Here is a 12,551-nt window from a genome sequence, read left to right on the forward strand (position 1 = left end):
AAACATCTTTAAAATAAAGATTTAAAAGACATCTCCTATTTTTGTATGTTTTCTAGTTATGTAGTCAAGATAAAAAAATCAACAAATTTACAGGCTGTTTCTGTATGTCAAACGAGCTCTATCGTTCGACTGAAATGCATAGAAACACCTGGTTTTTGGTTTGATTTGATTGATCGATGATGCTCGCTCGACTTACAGAAACAGCCTGTTAAAGACGATTACATTAATTTTGTACTGTTAGCAATGGTAAGATAAAACGACTTCATTAAAAAGTTTATCCAATCTTTGACAGGGAAAACACTTTGTATAAGAGAAATGCGTCTCCAACGCTAAGAAAAACTCGCATTAATATTTTAAGAGCAAGAAATCTTTGGCCTCACGACAATATTTTTTCGGTGTATGTTGAACCTTATTAAAACATACAATGTATACAAGTGCCATTCATGAGAAATTTTGTTCCATTAGGAAGGAATAAATTGGGATGTGCATATACGCCAGAATTTCATCATATACTTGGACCAAAGAAACAACCAGTGAGTTAAATGCATTCCTAGAATAGAGTGGATAAAATAGACTGATTAAAATTTCATATCTAAATTCAACAAATTTATCCACCCATCTCATACTATTTGCCCTGTTGGTTGAATAATGACTGAAAATGATTTGGTGTTTGTGGAATCTAACGCCATATTACATTTTCTCCCATTTTCTCACATGTATAAATTTCGTATCGAATGCCGTCAATGGTTTGATACCCTCTGCTGCCATTTTCCCATCTTCATCTTCTATTGTTTTTGATTCAAACAAATTAGCTTTCTAAAAATAAATTTCGTGTTGTTGCATTACTGTGTAACAAAACGAAATAAAAATAATATTAAGGGACTTGTAGTTATATGAAAATATGATGTACAGTGGGAGAAAAAATGATTCAATTTGTAAGAGGAAAATTCCCAAATGTTTTCTCCATAAAGAGTTAGCATAAAGAACCCAAAATTGAGCTATCTCTTCCAGCCAGATCTATATTAAAAGCTGTGGAAAGATTCATTCGCCCGAATCGAAACATGTACAGTCCAGGCGTGTATAGAATTGTATCTGGCGTTTTCTTTTCAATGACTCTATTATTCATGTTCCTTAATTTAAATCTGTCCATAAAGCTCGATTAATAATTGTAAAATTAGATATAATGCATTTGGACATTAATTGCCTGCTTCGGTATCAGGCTAACATGAAATAAAATAAATTATTTCTTAATTCACATTGCAATATCCACTGGGATATTCAGTAACCTCGCTGAAAAAACCCACAAAACCGCAATAACCTATTTAATTTTAGCATTTTTGTTCTAAAGCGACAACTTTATCATGTAACTGTTAAGGTGGGTATTAAGTTCGAGTTTAGCCGCTAAAATCGCTATTTTTCACGATTACTTTTCTTAATTAATCAACTTTAAGGAATACAAACTTTGTGAAAATTTGCTTTGGGCTATTCCCCATCAAGTTATAATGAAATCTGCAACAAATATGTATAATTGTATGCCTTTTTCTGATTTAGTTTTCACTTTAGTGAAAAACCCACCCACCTTAAGAAATTAAAACATTTTTTTTATTCTTTTCAAATTCACATTTTAAACATTTTTATTCTTAAAGCGGTTTTTAATAAAGTTTATGGTTCAATATTGAAATTAAATATAATTTATTTTACGGCCTTAAGGTGGGTATTAAGTTCGAGTTTAGCCGCTAAAACGTCATTTTTTCACGATTACTTTTCTTTAATAATCCATTTTAAGGAATACAAAACTTTGTGAAAATTTGCTTTGGGCTTTTCCCCATCAAGTTATAATAAAATTTGCAACAAATACGTATAATTTCATGCATTTTTCTTACTGATTTATGGCGTTTTCTTTTCTTGTAAAAAATGCACACTTTTTTTGCATTTTGCCCGGAAAATGTACTCTGTAGGTTCTTTTCTAAAAAAACAGGCAATAGTGCGAAAAGGCTTCGAATTCTGTTGTGAAAATAGCGCCATGCTTAGAGGCAAATTACGGGCATTTTCAGCACTGCCAACAAACGAGAGTGCTGCCATTGCCCTGTTTCCTTCTTTGAATTCTTTTCTGCCCGCTGAAATGATAGCATTTTTTTAGGTTGCTGGTAACATTTTAAAAATGCGCATTCTGTACAGACAAAATGAAGGCAAAGCACTTTTTTCAGAAAAGAAAACACCATTAGTTTTCACTTTAGCGATTTTAACTCGAACTTAATACTCACCTTTAAGGTGGGTATTAAGTTCGAGTTTAGCCGCTAAAGGTGGGTATTAAGTTTGAGTTTGGCCGCTAAAATCGTCATTTTTTCACGATTACTTTTCTTTAATAATCAATTTTAATGAATACAAACTTTGTGAAAATTTGCTTTGGGATATTCCCCATCAAGTTATAATGAAATCTGCAACAAATATGTTTAATTTTATGACTTTTTTTAATGATTTAGTTTTCACTTTAAGGCCGGTACTCTGTTCGGTTTTCGCGTTGAAACTCCATACAAAACCAAAAAATGCGAAAAATTTGCGAAATTTTTTCCATTTGTGATACTTCGTTTTTTCGTGTTGAAAAACTGACGTTTATAGCACGGCGCCATTTGCAATGTGAATTAAGAAATAATTTATTTATTAAAAACTATTTGTGCGGGTTTATAAATCAAACACGGACCATATTTTTGTTCCGAAACTATACAAAGGATCAAAGGAATAGCAGATCAATTGCCCAAGGAATAATAAAATGTTATTTTGTAAAAACAAGCAACAACCACCAACTTAATCCAATATCGCTCCCTGTAAAATAGCGCTCCAAGCTACCTAAAAAAACGCCGCTTTCTATGTGCGAAATAATGGTTTCCATAAAAATTTTTCGCAAGAATGAACATAGTACCGGCCTTTAGTGAAAATTAGCGGCTAAACTCGATCTTAATACTCACGTTAAATTCGTAATTTTTCACGATTACTTTTCTTTAATAATTCATTTTAAGTAATACAAACTTTGTGAATATTTGCTTTGGGCTATTTCCCATCAAGTTATATGTAATAATTTTATGGCTTTTTTAATGATTTAGTTTTCACTTTAAGGCCGGTACTATGTTCATTCTTGCGAAAAATTTTTATGGAAACCATTATTTCGCACATAGAAAGCGGCGTTTTTTTAGGTAGCTTGGAGCGCTATTTTACAGGGAGCGATATTGGATTAAGTTGGTGGTTGTTGCTTGTTTTTACAAAATAACATTTTATTTTCCCTTGGGCAATTGATCTGCTATTCCTTTGATCCTTTGTATAGTTTCGGAACAAAAATATGGTCCGTGTTTGATTTATAAACCCGCACAAATAGTTTTTAATAAATAAATTATTTCTTAATTCACATTGCAAATGGCGCCGTGCTATAAACGTCAGTTTTTCAACACGAAAAAACAAAGTATCACAAATGGAAAAAATTTCGCAAATTTTTCGCATTTTTTGGTTTTGTATGGAGTTTCAACGCGAAAACCGAACAGAGTACCGGCCTTTAAGGTGGGTACTATGTTCGGTATTCGAGTTGAAAATCACTTTATTTTCGCGATTACTTTTCCTGAAATAATCAAAATTATAAATTAAAACCAAAATATTCCTGTAAAGTCTTGCCGAAATCTAGGGGAACAAGAAACTGCGCATCAATTGAGTTAATTTGTATGCTTCATATTGAACTGTTTTAATAAAGTAACCGCGAAAATTTCAACTCGAAAAGCGAACATAGTACTTACCTTTAGTGAAAAATGACGATTTTAGCGGCTAAACTCGAACTTAATACTCACCTTTAAGGTGGGTATTAAGTTCGCGTTTAGGCGTTAAAATCGCCATTTTTCACGATTACTTTTCTTTAATAATCCATTTTAGGGTAGGTACTATGTTAAGTTTTCGAGTTGAAAACCACTTTATTTTCGCGATTACTTTTCCTTAAATAATCAAAATTATAAATGAAAACAAACTTATTCCTGTAAAGTCTTGCCGAAATCTAGAGGAACAAGAAACTACGCATCAATTGAGTTAATTTGTCTGCTTTATATTGAACTATTTTAACAAAGTAACCACGAAAATTTCAACGCGAAAAGCGAACATACTACTTACCTTTAAGGAATACAAACTTTGTGAAAATTTGTTTTGGGCTATTCCCCATCAAGTTATAATAAAATTTGCAACAAATATGTATAATTTTATGCCTTTTTCGCTGATTTAGTTTTCACTTTAGCGGCTAAAGGTGAGTACTATGTTCGTTTTTTTTTCAACAAAACACTAAATTAAAAGTACAAATATAATTATGAAGACGATTATATTTTGATCGAGTCTTGCCAAATAATGGATGGAAAAGATCCAAGGAATTGAATACAAATAATTTTATATTTCTAAATTAGTTAATTAAAAAAAGTAACCGTGAAAACAAGCTGGTTTTCAGCTTGAAAACTGAACATAGTACTCAGCTTAAACTCGAACTTAGTGTGTAAATATAACCATAGCGATAGGTGGTAGGCGAACACTTATTTACGTGTATTTGTTATGGGAAGCCCAAAATCCGCGACGGAATACCGTGACGGCTAGCGGCGTGTCGCTAAATTAAAACTTATTCTAACTCCTTGGCGAAAACTGGTATAGTGTTGCCATCGCTTATCAATTTTTTTAATTCGACACTAGGAATTGCTGTTGCCTGGACACGTGTAGATTATTTTTTCTTGAAATAACTCAACAAATAACAAGCCATTGTATGTTTTTATTCAACTTCTTTGTTTAATATTGTCAAAGCATGCTGTATTGACAACCAAAACGCTTTGAAACGTGAAAAAGGGAATTATTCGCCGTCAAGCTTATTGTATTTGCCGTTGCGGCAAAAATGTTTCGCCTTCCGCCTATCGCTATGGTTATATTTACACACTTAGTACTCACCTTTAAGTAGAAATTGTTATGTCAACTTTTGGTTCTTGCAAATTGGATCGATTGTCTGACGGCAAATCTTTCGTAAGTCATGCTGTGAACCCCACATGGCCAAGAAATACCCCAATAAACACAAACGTTTGAAAAATGCTAAATTTCAACAATTTTTCTAACATTTTTTCAAAGGATTAGGGTAATATTCAAGTTGAGAAATTGTTGAGAAAATCGTGTTCTCTACAAAAAACAGACATTACCCTCAACAGTGAAATCCAACACATTAGCAATAATATCTCAAGTGTTATCCTCAAATTGAAATGCATCGCTACTCAATAATTTGTCAAACAATTTTCGATCCGAGTCAAATTCAAAATTAACATCGTTTCAAATACTTTACAACCTAAATTTGTATGAATGATATCCCTACTTCAAATTGATAGTCAAAGCCAAAATTCTATTAATTTTGTATAATTTATTCATTTTCATCAAAATAAAATATATAATAATACACTACCCTACATAATACACTACAATACCAATTGATAAATAATAATCTTATTAAACATATCAACAAATAAGAACAAAAAAAAAAAAAAAACAAACAACAAAACTTTAAATATCTTAAACATCAAATCAATGCAAAAGTGTTTACTAATAATAAACACTTTTGCATTGATAATTCGTTTTCCTCCCTTTTGGTGTCATAAAACAGCATTAAAATTTATTAACATGCGGGCAATTTGAAATTAGGAACGTACTGATTTCCAGCAGAAGGAATTCACAAAATATCCATTTTAAACTGATAATAGCATATGAATTAAACTGACGATGTGATGCACATTTTCATCCAGAAGTTGTTGATTTCAACAACTTGTTGTTTTTAAAAATTTTAATTGGTTGCATTTGTAATGTTTCTGGAAACTTTTTTCTTGTCGATAAGCCACTCATTTTTCATTGGTCAGCTTCTTAATGTTTGCAAGAATGTAGCATCCAAAGATTTTAGTTTTCTGCAAAGAGATTTAAATTTAGTGACTTCTCTAAAGTGTTGATTTAATTTTTCATATTGACGTACCAATTATTATAAACTATACGAAGCAGTTCCAGTTAATTGTCCACCATTTTTCCATCGGTCAGCTTTTTAATGTTTTCAAGAACGTATAATCCATAATTTTAGTTTTCTGCAAAGAGATATACATTTAGTGACTTCCTTAAAGTTTTATTTCATTTTTTATTTTCACTTACCTATTTTTATAAACTATTTGGTTATTTGTCTAAAATTTTCCATTTTTTTTATTTCTTGCAATTGACCACGAACTCCGTTGCACAAATAAGTATTGAAAACCACATGGTTTTTTCGTTGCATTTTAGAGTAGTGTTTTGTCAAAGTTTCCTCATACCCTGCCAGCATTTCAAAGTTCCATTTCAACCTCATCGTTACCACAGACTCGTAAATGTCACTTCAACCATCATGAAAAGGTACATCAAAAAGTACATGCAAGTAATTTGCCATCCCTACTGTTAAAAAAGCCATTTTTTTTTGTGAAACGCCAAGCGCAACCAGCTTGTTATATTTTAATTAAATAAAAACGAAAATAAAGTTCTGAAAACATAGATTATACGCTTAAAATTGTGAAAGGTATATTGGTGAACAATTTGGTGATTTTCCAAATGGAATAAAGTGATTGTTTTTCAGATATTTTACAGACACGCTGCCTCCATGGAATAAAAACACTGGTTGATAGACGCAGCAACATGTAACTCGCTACTTGTAACTCAACATCATCATTAATGCCAAAAATTATGTTAAATGTAATGTGATAGTGGTATAATGTTATATTTTTAAGAATTTGTAAATGTTTAATCAAATTAATAAATATCTAAACAAACGTGTTTTACTCGACCACAATGATTCTTTTACAACTATCTTAAAATGCACTTTTTCTGATTGTTTGGAGGGTCCCTTATTGGCGTCGTTCTAAATTGATCTATAAAGGCACCTAATAATTGCACTCATGCGAAACATTTTTGTAGTAACTTGGCGTGGCACAACTTCTCAATAGTGACGGCGCTTTTCCGACGAGTTTTTGATGTCGTATAAGATTGTTTTCGACGTAGTGGGGATTCTCAAAAGAGTCCCCAAATTCAAAAAATGTTGGCAGGGTATTATCTTCAACACCTTTTCAAAGATTTCGTCAACATTTTGGCAAATTGGAAGTAATTCGCAAACAATTTGAAGATGTATTGAAGATGAGCTATTTCAAGTCAAGTTGAATTTATGTTGAAAATTATATTTACCCTCAAACTGATAAGTTGTTGCATTTGAAAAACGCTCATCCTGTGTTTATTGGGACGCGAGCAAATAGTTTACGGTGACAGGTGGCAATGTCGCATGGTTGGTTTTGCTTCGTATGACGCAATCGACTTTTTGGCGATCTGGTCACATCTTACGAGGTGGGAGCAGTGCTGCCGCTAGTGAAAAATTGAGTGAAGTAGATTTTGGAAAGAAGTGGAGTAGATTGAATAAAATTGAAGTAGCATACATTCTTGAAAACAAAACAATAGAATTCATTTTATTATACCCTCCACCATAGGATGGGGGTATATTAACTTTGTCATTCCGTTTGCAACACATGGAAATATTGCTCTAAGACCCCATAAAGTATATATACTCGGTCGTGGTGAAATTCTGAGTCGATCTAAGCATGTCCGCCTGTTGCAATCACGCTAACATCCGAACGAAACAAGCTATCGACGTGAAACTTGGCACAAGTAGTTGATGCAGGTCGGATGATATTACAAATGGGCCATATTGGACCACTTTTACGTATAGCCCCCATATAAACGGTCCCCAGATTTGGCTTGCGGTGCCTCTTAGAGAAGCAAATTTCATCCGATCCGGTTGAAATTTGGTACGTGGTGTAAGTATATGGTCTCTAACAACTATGCAAAAAATTTTCCACATCGGTTAATAATTCAATGATTAAAACCGCTATGTTCATCGTAATTAAAGGAATAGAAAAAAAATTAGGTAATATGGGGAAAATTTTTAAAATTTGAAGCAGGACAAAAAGTGAAGCAGATTTTTGGAAGAAGGAGTGACGAAGTAAATTTTATGAAAATGAAGCAAAATACTTCGATTGAAGTAGTAGCGGCAGCACTGGGTGGGAGGCGTCTTATTAGCAAATGTTCAACCACTTGTTGCAAATTGGCGGTAAGTGCGGACCTCTGGTGTAGACAGTAAATTAGACAAATTGGGGCTATACTCAAAGTACAGTACATAGGGCTATAATCAAAGTACAGTACATACAGTACAAAGTACAGTACACTGCCGCCCACGTGGAATTTTGCGCGTTTTGGTCTGTTGTTCATGGTGAGTAATTTCAACACCATTGTAAGGCCTTGAATGACAAAGGATTTAATTCGCGGTTTATGCTTCATTTTGTGTAGAATTACGTAAGAATTTACAAATACATCACGCATCTACATTTGCCTGTTTGGACAAGCGAGATATAACCTCCGAGAACACCTTTTGTTCATTAATCTGCGAGGCCACGCTTTTCGGCAGAATTATATTGCATGGTCTTTAACACCGGCCATTTTGTGTAAACGTTTTAACACAACACGTGATAGAAGTGGGCCCAGTGTTCTTGACCGTAGGGAGAAACTTTTACTTTGCAATTTACTGGGCACGCCGACAACGAGATTGTTCTCGTAATCAAGTGGGACTTTGACGAATCGTCAATAAAGGCAATTTCCACTTAACACTTACGAGCCAACAACATTTCAAAGGAAGTTATCCTAGCAATAGTTTTTGAATAAGGCCAAAATAGTCACGCCACAAACAACACGACGTCATCTAACCCCACTCATCCAAGTCATCAACCAGTTAAAATCTAGTGCACATCCACGTGGTCAAGAACGAACGAAGAAATTGGCTATCACCTCATCAGCTTTCAACATAACCATTATATAGTGAAGTTGATTCACTGTCATCATTATGAGTATACCCCACCGATTCCATTTGGATAAACAGCCATCATCATCAAGGAAGCCTTAATCACCTCATTATAGCTTCTCACCACTCTGACCATATATACCCGGATAGCAACAAGTCCTGTGTACAAGCAACGTAAACCATCTGTACACCAGTAAATTTCGCCATCTGTACACCGGTAGCAGCAACTCTAGTACAGACATCAAAGTGGGATATTCGTCCATCCATCAATATCAAGACATCCGGGAATAAAGGCATAATCAAGATAAGTACAGGGCGGGACAGACTAATTTCCAACACCTGCGGGTGAGGGCCGTGTGAAGTACACGTATGTAGAGGTAATTAGGATGTTTGAATATACTCATATTTATTTATTATATTATACTCAAAGGAATCAGTATATATAATCTTACCTCGTCCATATACTTAAGAGTTGTTGTGTTTTTTTACTGAACTACACCACAGACACCTAAGATTTTGTTGAGATTTAAACTTTTCATAACGTTTTAAAATAATTCCATCTGTAAAATCGATCGGTTTTAGGCAGGGTGATATTTACTTCCTTTTTATTATACCCTCCACCATAGGATGGGGGTATATTAACTTTGTCATTCCGTTTGTAACACATCGAAATATTGCTCTAAGACCCTATAAAGTATATATATTCTGGGTCGTGGTGAAATTCTGAGTCGATCTAAGCATGTCCGTCCGTCCGTCTGTCCGTCTGTCCGTCCGTCCGTCTGTCCGGCTGTCCGTCCGTCTGTGGAAATCACGCTAACTTCCGAACGAAATTAGCTATCGACTTGAAACTTGGCACAACTAGTTGTTATTGATGTAGGTCGGATGGTATTGAAAATGGGCCATATCGGCCCACGTTTACGTATAGCCCCCATATAAACCGATTCCCAAATTTGGCTTGCGGAGCCTTCCGGAGCAGCAAAATTCATCCGATCCGGTTGAAATCTGGTACGTGGTCTAAGTATACGGTCTCTAACAACCATGCAAAAATTGGTCCATATCGGTCCATAATTATATATAGCCCCCATATAAACCGATCCCCAGATTTGACCTCCGGAGCCTCTTGGAGGGGCAAAATTCATCCGATCCGGTTGAAATTTGGTACCTGATGTTAGTATACGGTCTCTAACAACCATGCAAAAATTGGTCCATATCGGTCCATAAATATATATAGCTCCCATATAAACCGATCCCCAGATTTGACCTCCGGAGCCTCTTGGACGAGCAAACTTCATCCTACCCGATTGAAATTTGGTACGTGGTGTTAGTATATGGTCTCTAACAACCATGCAAAAACTGGTCCATATCGGTCCATAATTATATATAGCTCCCATATAAACCGATCCCCAGATTTGACCTCCGGAGCCTCTTGGAGGGGCAAAATTCATCCGATCCGTTTGAAATTGGGTACCTGATGTTAGTATACGGTCTCTAACAAGCATGCAAAAATTGGTCCATATCGGTCCATAATTATATATAGCTCCCATATAAACCGGTCCCCAGATTTGAACTCTGGAGCCTCTTGGATGAGCAAAATTCATCCGATCCAATTGAAATTTAGTACGTGGTGTTAGTATATGGTCTCTAACAACCATGCAAAAATTGGTCCATATCGGTCCATAATTATATATAGCTCCCATATAAATCGATCCCCAGATTTGACCTCCGGAGCCTCTTGGAGGAGCAAAAGTCATCCGATGCGGTTGAAATTTGGTACATTTCGTTAGTATATGGCCTCTAACAGCCATGTAAAAATTGTCAAATTTTATGTAAAAGTTTTGTAAAAAGTTTATTTTTATAGCAATATTTGACATTTTATTTCCATAGAAAATTTTGTCAAAATTTTATTTCTATAGAAAATTTTGTAAAAAATTTATTTCTGTAGAAAATTTTGTCAACATTTTATTTCTATAGACAATTTTGTCAACATTTTATTTCTATAGAACATTTTGTCAACATTTTATTTCTATAGAAAATTTTGTCAACATTTTATTTCTTTAGAAAATTTTGTCAAAATTTTATTGCTATAGAAAATTTTGTCAACATTTTACTTCCATAGAAAATTTTGTCAGCATTTTATTTCTATAGAAAATTTTGTCAAGTTTTTATTTCTATAGAAAATTTTGTCAAAATTTTATTTCTATAGAAAATTTTGTCAAACTGAATTATATACGTATTTAATCGGCCTTTTTTTTTTGTTTAATAATACCCCTTATGGACTAACTTACAATTTAGAAGACAGTGTTAAAAAGTTTTACGATACCTTGCCATCGGCAAGTGTTATCGCAACCCAAGTAATTCGATTGTGGATGACAGCCTTTAGTAGAAGTTCCTACGCAATCCATGGTGGAGGGTACATAAGATTCGGCCTGGCCGAACTTACGGCCGTATATACTTGTTATTGGTTTTGCAATTGGTTCGCATTGAACGACATCTATGGCATAATCCGAAATCTCTGTGTCTATCACACAAAAAATTATCACCAAAATTTTTCCAATTAAACATTTAACTGAATTTGGAAACGGATTCAATTAATATGTTAATTGATTCAATTAATTATTTAATCAAATCCGAATAAAAACCAATTAAAATAATGATTGATATTTGTTACGTTTCCAATTAAAATATTAATTGATTCAATCAATTTGTTAATCAATTCGGAAATAATTTTCAATTACAAACGTGATTGAAAAATTTTCCGTTTCCAATTACACATGTGATTGATCCAATCACCTTTGTGATTGAAATTGAATAATTTTGAGCAATGGAAAGAGCGAAATGAGAACAAGAGAATGGGTATTTATTCAACAATGTATGATGGAGAGATCAGTTTGTGGAAGTAACTCGTAACGAACGGTTGGGTTTTTGTTTTTCGCGTAAATTGAAAAACATGATTGGCGACATTCTGTCTGCTGCATTCAAAATGTGTGCATAAATATTTTTAACGCAACAACAAATCATAGCAAAGGGTTGAAATAAATAAAGTGTGCAACAACAAATGGCCAAGTGGTAAACGTTTGAAAAAATATATGACAGAACGCATTAGAAATTACCTGTGTTTGTGGTATTGTAAAAATGGAAAACAATCTACGTTTATTAAAGGTAAGACATTGTGAAATGTGAATAGCGTTTTCCATTGAAGCCTGTTTACATTAAACAAACTAAAATAATATACTTTTTATTCATTTATTTTAGTGAGCAATTTTATTTCGTGAAATTGGTCAATCAATCAACTCCATCATTTTATCAAATATATAAGAATATGTTTGCAATCAAAAGGCGGGTACCATATTGATCTTCTAAAATTATAATTTTTTTCACTCCTAGTTTTCTTAAAACCAAGAGCGGTGTGGGTTTGTTGGTATGGGTCTTGAAGTTGCGAAGTAGCGTTGGCATTAGATTGAATTTTTGCTTTACCTGCCTTTTTTAGTTTGAACCCAAGTAGAGAGCAGTATATCTGATATATAAACTAATGAGCTGAATTATGTAATGGTAAAAAAGTTTTTCTTTTGAATTTAAAAATATGAAAAATATCCGAAAATAATAAAAATATGTATTTTTCCATTTATACTTTTTTCTATTTCCAGAATTTGCAAAGTAT

General features: G+C 33.6%; 2 long non-coding RNA genes across 2 annotated transcripts; one reads left to right on the plus strand and one right to left on the minus strand.

Annotated features, from left to right (window-relative positions):
* Window positions 1–5,390: 5,390 nt before the first annotated feature.
* Window positions 5,391–6,336, minus strand: LOC142241130 (uncharacterized). The gene is made up of 3 exons (XR_012723498.1): window positions 6,181–6,336; window positions 6,011–6,116; window positions 5,391–5,945 (listed from the first exon to the last, which is right to left on the minus strand). It is a non-coding gene; the product is annotated as an uncharacterized LOC142241130 (long non-coding RNA).
* A 105-nt stretch (window positions 6,337–6,441) lies between these two features.
* Window positions 6,442–6,844, plus strand: LOC142241137 (uncharacterized). Its single transcript, XR_012723499.1, has 2 exons — window positions 6,442–6,574; window positions 6,632–6,844. It is a non-coding gene; the product is annotated as an uncharacterized LOC142241137 (long non-coding RNA).
* The last annotated feature ends 5,707 nt before the right edge of the window (window positions 6,845–12,551 follow it).

This window comes from Haematobia irritans, chromosome 1 (genome assembly GCF_050003625.1).
Source record: "Haematobia irritans isolate KBUSLIRL chromosome 1, ASM5000362v1, whole genome shotgun sequence".
Classification (NCBI taxonomy): domain Eukaryota; kingdom Metazoa; phylum Arthropoda; class Insecta; order Diptera; family Muscidae; genus Haematobia; species Haematobia irritans.